Source organism: Arachis stenosperma, chromosome 9 (genome assembly GCF_014773155.1).
Source record: "Arachis stenosperma cultivar V10309 chromosome 9, arast.V10309.gnm1.PFL2, whole genome shotgun sequence".
Lineage (NCBI taxonomy): Eukaryota > Viridiplantae > Streptophyta > Magnoliopsida > Fabales > Fabaceae > Arachis > Arachis stenosperma.
The window spans coordinates 43,883,254-43,893,420 of record NC_080385.1 but is presented as its reverse complement, the minus strand read 5'-3'; the positions used below and the strand labels follow the sequence as shown (position 1 = coordinate 43,893,420).

At 40.6% G+C, this 10,167-nt stretch overlaps 1 non-coding gene across 1 annotated transcript; it reads right to left on the bottom strand.

Annotated features, from left to right (window-relative positions):
* Positions 1-2,981: 2,981 nt before the first annotated feature.
* LOC130953523 (small nucleolar RNA R71) lies at positions 2,982-3,088 on the bottom strand. Its single transcript, XR_009075693.1, has one exon. It is a non-coding gene; the product is annotated as a small nucleolar RNA R71 (small nucleolar RNA).
* Between the last annotated feature and the right edge of the window lie 7,079 nt (positions 3,089-10,167).

Below are 10,167 nucleotides of genomic sequence, written 5' to 3'. Positions count from 1 at the left end.
CCATTCCGTGAGATCAGAGTCTTCGTGTATAGGCAAGAACTGATGGCAGCATTCAAGAGAATCCGGAAGGTCTAACCTTGTCTGTGGTATTCTGAGTAGGATTCAATGACTGAATGACTGTGACGTGCTTCAAACTCCTAGCAGGCTAGGGCGTTAGTGACAGACGCAAAAAGTATCAATGGATATTATTCCGGCCTGAACGAGAACCGACAGTTGAATTCCGCTATGCCGTGACAGGACATATGCAATCGCTTTCACTGAGAGGATGGGAGGTAGCTGCTGACAACAGTGAGACCCTACACAAGCTTGCCTGGAAAGGAGTAAGAAAGGATTGGATGAAGACAGTAGGAAAGCAGAGAGACGGAAGGGAAGGCATCTTCATACACTTGTCTGAAGCTCTTACACCAATGATATACATAAGTATCACTATCTTTATCTTCTATGTTATTTTCGTTCATCATCATATATATTTGAGTTTGACTGACTAAGATTTACAAGATGACCATAGCTTGCTTCAATGCTAACAATCTCCGTGGGATCGACCCTTACTCACGTAAGGTTTATTACTTGGACGACCCAGTGCACTTGCTGGTTAGTTGTGCGAAGTTGTGTAATGCCATGGTATTGAGCCACCAAGTTCTTGGAGTTCATGACCAGGGATTATTTGAGTTGTGAAAAAGTAGTGATCACAATTTCGCGCACCAGGTTTTTGGCGCCGTTGCCGGGGATTGTTCAAGTTTTGAGCAAGCTTTTGGTAACATCAGTGCCAAGATCCGGCAACAACATCAAGTTTTTGGTGTTATTGCCCGGGATTGTTCTTGTGTATGGACAACTGACGGTTCATCTTGTTGCTTAGATTAGGTATTATTTTTTTTCGAAATTCTTGAAGATGAATTCTAGAGTTTCATGATGATTTGTTGAAATCTGGCTGGCTGAGAAGCCATGTCTAATCTGATTGGACCGAGGTTTCAACTTATCACCACAAGAGCTTGTTGATTCTCATCAATTTTGCTCTTGGAGCAGTGATCTGCTAAGATTTGGCTGACCTTTGGTCATGTCTAGTGTTTTGGACCGAAGCTTTCTTTGAAAGCTTGGCTGGCTGTGAAGCCATGTCTAATTCCTGGACCGGAGTCTCAGACTAGCACTGCACTGATTCCTGGAATTCTCATTAAGAATTTTGATACCTTTTCCCATTTAATTTTCGAAAAACACAAAAAACAAAAAAAAATTACAAAATCATAAAAAGACCAAAAATATTTGATGTTTCTTGCTTAAGTTTAGTGTCTCATCCTAAGTTTGGTGTCAATGCATGTTTTGTTATTTTCGAATCCATGCATATATTTCTTTGTTTTGATCTTTGAATTCTATTGACTTGAAGTATTTTGTGTGTCTCATATGCATTTCATATTGTTAGTGTCAGTAGTACACAAACTGCTAAGTTTGGTGTCTTGCATGCATTGTTATTTGATTCTTGTCACATTTTGATTATTAAAAAAATCCAAAAATATTTTTAATTTGTGTCTTTTCAAGTCAATGATACAAAGAATTGAAGAGTCAGAACATACTGCAGAGGAATTAAAAAAAGCTGAGCATTCAAAAATGCCCAGTGAAGAAGGCAGACTGGCGTTTAAACGCCAGCCAGGGCACCTGGTTGGGCGTTTAACGCCCAAAGAGGTAGCATTTTGGGCGTTAAACGCCAGAATGTATACCATTCTGGGCGTTTAACGCCAGGATGGTGCTAGGGGAAGATTTTGTTTTCAAATCAATTTTTTTTAGTTTTTCAAAATCAAATCTTTTTCAAATCAAATCTTTTCAATCAAATGTTTTCAAAATCAATTTCTTTCCTTTTTAAAAGATACTTACTAACAATTAATGATTTGATTGAACATCTCAAAATTGTTGCCTTTTCTGTTGAGAAAGGTTTTATGTTTGAATCGTATCTTTTCTTGTTAGGCAAGTTATTAATTTTTAAAAATCAAATCTTTTTCAAATTGTTTTCAAATTACATCTTTTAAAATTATTTTCAAATCATATCTTCTCAATCACATCTCTTTGACCATAACTTTTCAATCATATCTTCTTAACCACATCTTTTTCAAAATAGTTTTCAATCAAATCTTTTTGATGTCTAATTTCAAAATCTTTTTTTTCGAAAATCACTTGATTTCTTTCCCACTTTTGTTTTCGAAAATCAATTAGTGTTCTTCAAAAATGTTTTCAAAATTTTATAATTAATTTTCGAAAATTACCCCCCTTTCTTCTTCACATCCTTCTATTTATGGAGTATCACTCCTTCTTAATGCACAATTCGAACTATATCTGATCAAGTTCGAATTCTCCTTCTTCTTTCTTCTATTTTTCTTTTCCTCTGACACCTAAAGGAATCTCTATACTGTGACATAGAGGATTCCACACTTTCTTGTTCTTTTCTCTTTCATATGAGCAAGAGCAGAGACAAAGGCATTCTTGTTGAGGCTGATCCTGAACCTGAAAGGACCTTGAAGAGAAAGCTAAGAGAAGCCAAAACACAACTCTCTTTAGAGCACCTAACCGAATTCTTCAAGGAAGAAGAACAAATGGCAGCCGAAAACAACAACAATGCCGACAATGCAAGGAAGGTGCTTGGTGACTTTACTGCACCTACTCCTGATTTCTATGGGAGAAGCATCTCTATCCCTGCCATTGGAGCAAACAACTTTGAGCTTAAGCCTCAATTAGTTTCTCTAATGCAATAGAATTGCAAGTTTCATGGACTTCCAATGGAAGATCCTCATCAGTTTTTAGCTGAGTTCTTGCAAATCTGTGACACAGTCAAGACTAATGGGGTTAACCCTGAGGTCTATAGACTGATGCTATTCCCTTTTGCTGTAAGAGACAGAGCTAGAATATGGTTGGATTCTCAACCTAAAGAAAGCCTGGACTCTTGGGAAAAGCTAGTCAATGCCTTCTTGGCAAAGTTCTTTCCACCACAAAGATGGAGTAAGCTTAGAGTGGAAGTCCAAACCTTCAGACAGAAGGATGGAGAATCCCTCTATGAAGCTTGGGAAAGATACAAACAATAATCAGAAAATGTCCTTCTGACATGCTTTCTGAATGGAGCATCATAGGTATTTTCTATGATGGTCTCTCTGAACTATCCAAGATGTCTTTGGATAGCTCTGCTGGAGGATCTCTTCATCTGAAGAAGACGCCTACTGAAGCTCAAGAACTGATTGAAATGGTTGCAAATAACCAATTCATGTACACTTCTGGAAGGAATCCTGTGAACAATGGGACTAGTCAGAAGAAAGGAGTTCTTGAAATTGACACTCTGAATGCCATTTTGGCTCAGAATAAAATATTGACTCAACAAGTCAATCTGATTTCTCAAAATCTGTCTGGAATGCAAAATGCACCAAACAGTACTAAGGATGCTTCATCTGAGGAAGAAGCTTATGATCCTGAGAACCCTTCAATGGAAGAGGTAAATTACCTGGGAGAACCCTATGGTAACACCTATAATTCTTCATGGAGAAATCACCCAAATCTCTCATGGAAGAATCAAGAGAGACCTCAACAGGTTTCAATAATAATGGTGGAAGAAACAGGTTTAACAATGGTAAACCTTTTCCATCATCTTCTCAGCAACAGACAGAGAGCTCTAAGCAGAATACCTCTGACTTAGCAACCATGGTCTCTGATCTAATCAAAACCACTCAAAGTTTCATGACTGAAACTAGATCCTCCATTAGGAATTTGGAAGGACAAGTGGTCAGCTGAGCAAGAAAATTACTGAACTTCCCCCAAGCACTCTCCCAAGTAACACTGAAGAAAATCCAAAAGGAGAGTGCAAAGCCATAAATATGGCCGAATTCTGGGAGGAAGAAGAGGCAGTGAACGCCACTGAGGAAGGCCTCACTGGACGTCCACTGGCCTCCAATGAGTTCCCCATTGAGGAACCTTGGAATCTGAAGCTCAAACTGAGACCATAGAGATTCCCTTGGACTTACTACTGCCTTTCATGAGCTCTGATGAGTATTCTTCCTCTGAAGAGAATGAGTATGTCACTGAAGAGCAAGTTGCTAAATACCTTGGGGCAATCATGAAGCTAAATGACAGGTTATTTGGAAATGAGACTTGGGAGGATGAACCCCCTTTGCTCATCAAAGAACTGGATAACTTGTCTAGGCAGCAATTGCCTCAAAAGAGGCAGGATCCTGGGAAGTTTTCTATACCTTGTACCATAGGCACCATGACCTTCAAGAAGGCCTTGTGTGACTTGGGGTCAAGTGTAAACCTCATGCCCCTCTCTGTAATGGAGAAATTAGGGATCTTTGAGGTGCAAGCTGCAAAAATCTCACTAGAGATGGCAGACAACTCAAGAAAACAAGCCTATGGACTTGTAGAGGATGTTCTGGTTAAGGTTGAAGACCATTACATTCCTACTGATTTCATAGTCCTAGAGACTGGGAAGTGCATGGATGAATCCATCATCCTTGGCAGACCCTTCCTAGCCACAGCAAAGGCTGTGATTGATGTTGATAGAGGAGAGTTGATCATTCAAGTGAATGAAGAATCCTTGGTGTTTAAGGCCCAAGGATATCCCTCTGTCATCATGGAGAAGAAGCATGAAGAGCTTCTCTCAAAACAGAGCCAAACAGAGCCCCCACAGTCAGACTCTAAGTTTGGTGTTGGGAGGCCACAATCAAACTCTAAGTTTGGTGTTGAACCCCCACATTCAAACTCTAAGTTTGGTGTTGGGAAGTTCCAACACGGTTCTGAGCATTTCTGAGGCTCCATGAGAGTCCTCTGTCAAGCTAATGACATTAAAGAAGCGCTTGTTGGGAGGCAACCCAATGTTTTATAGTTAACTATTTTCTTTTGTTATTTTATCTTTTTTGTAGGTTGATGATCATAAGAAGTCACAAAAACAATGAAAAAAGCAAAAACAGAATGAAAAACAGGAAGAAAAACAGCACACCCTGGAGAAGAAGAAGCTGGCGTTCAAACGCCAGTAATGCTAGCTGTTGGGCGTTTAACGCCCAGTCTGGCACCATTCTGGGCGTTTAACGCCAGAAAGGGGCACCAGACTGGCGTTAAACGCCAGTAAAGGGCAAAAACCTGGCGTTAAACGCCAGGAATGGGCACCAGCCCGGCGTTTAACGCCAGAAAAGGCTCAAAACGTGGATTTTGATGCCATTTGGTGCAAGGATGCCTTTTCCTTGACACTACAGGATCTGTGGACCCCACAGGACCCTACCATCACTCTCTCTCTTCTTCCCCCATTCACCAATCACCTCAACACATCTTCCCCAAAAACCCCTCACCTATCAAATCCCATCTTTCTCTTCACCACTCACATCCATCCTTCATAAAACCCCACCAACCTCACCCTTCAAATTCAAACCACTTTCCCTCCCAAACCCACCCTCATCCCCCTCTTTCCTATATAAACCCCTCTTTACCCCTTCATTTTCCCACTACCTAAACACCACTTCTCCCCCTCCTTGGCCGAATACACCACCATCTCCCTCTTCCTCATTTCTTCTTCTTCTACTCTCTTCTTTTTTCTTTTGCTCGAGGACGAGCAAACATTTTAAGTTTGGTGTGGTGAAAGCGTTGCTTTTTTGTTTTTCCATAACCATTTATGGCATCCAAGGCCGGAGAAACCTCTAGAAAGAGGAAAGGGAAGGCAAAGGCTTCCACCTCCGAGTCATGGGAGATGGATAGATTCCTCTCAAGGGTGCATCAAGACCACTTCTATGAAGTTGTGGCCTTGAAGAAGGTGATCCCCGAAGTCCCCTTTTCACTCAAAAAGGGTGAATATCCGGAGATCCGCCATGAGATCCGAAGAAGAGGTTGGGAAGTACTTACCAACCCCATTCAACAAGTCGGAATCTTGATGGTTCAAGAGTTCTATGCCAATGCATGGATCACCAAGAACCATGACCAAAGTGTGAACCCGGATCCAAAGAATTATCTTACTATGGTTCGGGGGAAATACTTGGATTTTAGTCCGGAAAGTGTGAGGGTGGCGTTCAACTTGCCTATGATGCAAGGAGATGAGCATCCTTACACTAGAAGGGTCAACTTTGATCAAAGGTTGGACCAAGTCCTCACAGTCATATGTGAAGAGGGCGCACAATGGAAGCAAGATTCAAGAGGAAAGCCGGTCCAATTGAGAAGGCATGACCTCAAACCCGTGGCTAGAGGATGGTTAGAGTTCATACAACGCTCAATCATTCCCACTAGCAACCGGTCCGAAGTTACCATAGACCGGGCTATCATGATCCATAGCATCATGATTGGAGAAGAAATAGAGGTTCATGAGGTTATAGCCCAAGAACTCTATAGGGTGGCGGACAAGACCTCTACCTTGGCAAGGTTAGCCTTTCCTCACCTCATTTGTCACCTCTGTTATTCAGTGGGAGTTGACATAGAGGGAGACATCACTATTGATGAGGACAAGCCCATCACTAAGAAAAGGATGGAGTACACAAGAGATCCCACTCATCATGAGATCTCTGAGATTCCTCAAGGGATGAATTTTCCTCCACAAGACTATTGGGGGCAACTAAACACCTCCCTAGGAGAGTTGAGTTCCAATATGGGACAACTAAGGGTGGAGCACCAAGAACACTCCATTCTCCTCCATGAAATTAGAGAAGAACAAAGAATCATGAGAGAGGAGCAACAAAGGCAAGGAAGAGACATTGAGGAGCTCAAGCACTCCATAGGACCTCCAAAAGCAAGGAAGAGCCGCCATCACTGAGGTGGACCCATTCCTTGATTTCCTTGTTCTTTATTCCTTTGTTTTTCGAATTTTAGTGCTTTATGTTATCCATGCTTGTGTCTTATGATCATTAGTGTCTTAGTGTCTATGCCTTAAAGTTATGAATGTCCTATGAATCCATCACCTTTCTTGAATAAAAATGTGCTTAATTGAAAAAGGAAGAATTGCATGAATTTTGAATTTTATAATAGTTTAATTATTTTGATGTGGTGGCAATATTTTTGTTCTCTAAATGTATGCTTAAACAGTGCATATGTATCTTGAATTTGTGGTTCATGAATATTGGCTCTTGAAAGAATGATGAAAAAGGAGACATGTTATTGAGGATCTGAAAAATCAATAAAATGATTCTTGAAGCAAGAAAAAGCATTGCTATTCAAAAAAAAAAAAAACCGAAAAAAAAAAGAAAAAAAAAAAGAAAACGAAAAAAAAAATAATAATAAGAGTTGTGATCCAAGGCAAATAAGAGTGTGCTTAAGAACCCTGGACACCTCTAATTGGGGACTTTAGCAAAGCTAAGTCACAATCTGAAAAGGTTCACCCAATTATGTGTCTGTGGCATGTATGTATCCGGTGGTAATACTGGAAAGACAGAGTGCTTTGGGCCACAGCCAAGACTCAATAAATAGCTATGTTCAAGAATCATCATACTTTACTAGGAGAATCATTAACACTATCTGGATTCTAAGTTCCTAAAGAAGCCAACCATTCTGAATTTCAAAGGATAGATTGAGATGCCAAAACTGTTCAGAGACAAAAAGTTAAAAGCCCCGCTCATCTAATTAATACTGATCTTCATAGATGTTTTTCGAAGTTCATTGCATATTCTCTTCTTTTTATCCTATTTGATTTTCAGTTGCTTGGGGACAAGCAACAATTTAAGTTTGGTGTTGTGATGAGCGGATGATTTGTATACTTTTTGGCATTGTTTTTAGTATGTTTTTGATATGATCTAGTTAGTTTTTAGTATATTTCTATTAGTTTTTAGTTAAAATTCACTTTTCTGAACTTTACTATGAGTTTGTGTGTTTTTCTGTGATTTCAGGTATTTTCTGGCTGAAATTGAGGGACCTGAGCAAAAATCTGATCCAGAGACCAAAAAGGACTGCAGATGCTGTTGGATTCTGACCTCCCTGCACTCAAAGCGGATTTTCTGGAGCTACAGAAGCCCAATTGGCAAGCTCTCAACGGCGTTGGAAAGTAGACATCCTGGGCTTTCCAGCAATATATGATAGTCCATACTTTGCCCAAGATTTGATGGCCCAAACCGGCGTTCAAAGTCACCTCAAGAAATCCCAGCGTTAAACGCTGGAACTGGCACCCAAATGGGAGTTAAACGCCCAAACTGGCACCAAGGCTGGCGTTTAACTCCAAGAAGAGTCTCTACACGAAATTTGCTTCATTGCTCAGCCCAAGCACACACCAAGTGGGCCCGGAAGAGGATTTTTATGTCATTTACTCATTTCTGTACACCTTAGGCTACTAGTTTCTTATAAGTAGGACCTTTTACTATTGTATAAAAAATCTTTGGATTGTTTTTGATCCTTTGATCATCTTTGGACATCTAGTTCTTAGATCATTTGGGGGCTGGCCATTCGGCCATGCCTAGACCTTGTTCTTATGTATTTTCAACGGTGGAGTTTCTACACACCATAGATTAAGGTGTGGAGCTCTGCTGTACCTCGAGTATTAATGCAATTACTATTGTTCTTCCATTCAATTCCGCTTGTTCTTTTACCAAGATATCACTTGTTCTGCAACATGATGAAGGTGATGATTGACGCCCATCACCATTCTCACCTATGAACAAGGTGACTGACAACCACTCTTGTTCTACAAGCATTCGAGGCTTGGTGAATATCTCTTGGATTTCTGATTGCATGATGCATGGTTGATCGCCTGACAACCGAGTGCTCGCCTGACAAACGAGCCAGCCATTCCGTGAGATCAGAGTCTTCGTGGTATAGGCAAGAACTGATGGCAACATTCAAGAGAATCCGGAAGGTCTAACCTTGTCTGTGGTATTCTGAGTAGGATTCAATGACTGAATGACTGTGACGTGCTTCAAACTCTTAGCAGGCTAGGGCGTTAGTGACAGACGCAAAAGTATCAATGGATATTATTCCGGCCTGAACGAGAACCGACAGCTGAATTCCGCTATGCCGTGACAGGACATATGCAATCGCTTTCACTGAGAGGATGGGAGGTAGCTGCTGACAACAGTGAGACCCTACACAAGCTTGCCATGGAAAGGAGTAAGAAAGGATTGGATGAAGACAGTAGGAAAGCAGAGAGACGGAAGGGAAGGCATCTTCATACACTTGTCTGAAGCTCTTACACCAATGATATACATAAGTATCACTATCTTTATCTTCTATGTTATTTTCGTTCATCATCATATATATTTGAGTTTGCCTGACTAAGATTTACAAGATGACCATAGCTTGCTTCAATGCTAACAATCTCCGTGGGATCGACCCTTACTCACGTAAGGTTTATTACTTGGACGACCCAGTGCAATTGCTGGTTAGTTGTGCGAAGTTGTGTAATGCCATGGTATTGAGCCACCAAGTTCTTGGAGTTCATGACCAGGGATTATTTGAGTTGTGAAAAAGTAGTGATCACAATTTCGCGCACCAATGCTCCATTCTGAAAGCATGTCAGAGGGACACCTTTTGATCAAATGCTTGTATCTTTCCCAAGTTTCATAGAGGGATTCACCTTCCTTTTGTTTGAAGGTTTGAACTTTCACTCTAAGCTTACTCATCTTTTGAGGTGGAAAGAATTTAACTAAGAAGGCATTGACCAGCTTTTTCCAAGAGTTTAGGCTGTCTCTAGGTTGTGAGTTCAACCATATACTAGCTCTGTCTCTTACAGCAAAAGGGAAAAGGATAAGTCTGTAGACCTCGGGATCAACTCCATTGGTCTTAACAGTGTCACAGCTTTGTAAAAATTCAGCCAAGAACTGATGAGGATCTTCCAATGGAAGTCCATAAAACTTGCAATTCTGTTGCATCAGAGAAACTAATTGAGGCTTAAGCTCAAAGTTGTTTGCTCCAATGGTAGGAATAGAGATGCTTCTCCCATAGAAATCAGGAGTTGGTGCAGTAAAGTCACCAAACACATTCCTTGCATTGTTTGCATTGTTGTTATTTTCGGCGGTCATGTCTTCTTTTTCAAAAATTTCTGTCAGGTCCTCTCAAGAGAGTTGTGCTTTAGGCTCTCTTAACTTTCTCTTCAGAGTCCTTTCATGTTCAGGATCAGCTTCAACAAGAATGCCTTTATCTTTGTTCCTACTCATATGAAAGAGAAGAAAACAAAGAAAGTATAGAATCATCTATGTCACAGTATAGAGATTCCTTGGTGTGTCAAAGGAAAAAGAGAATAGAAGGATG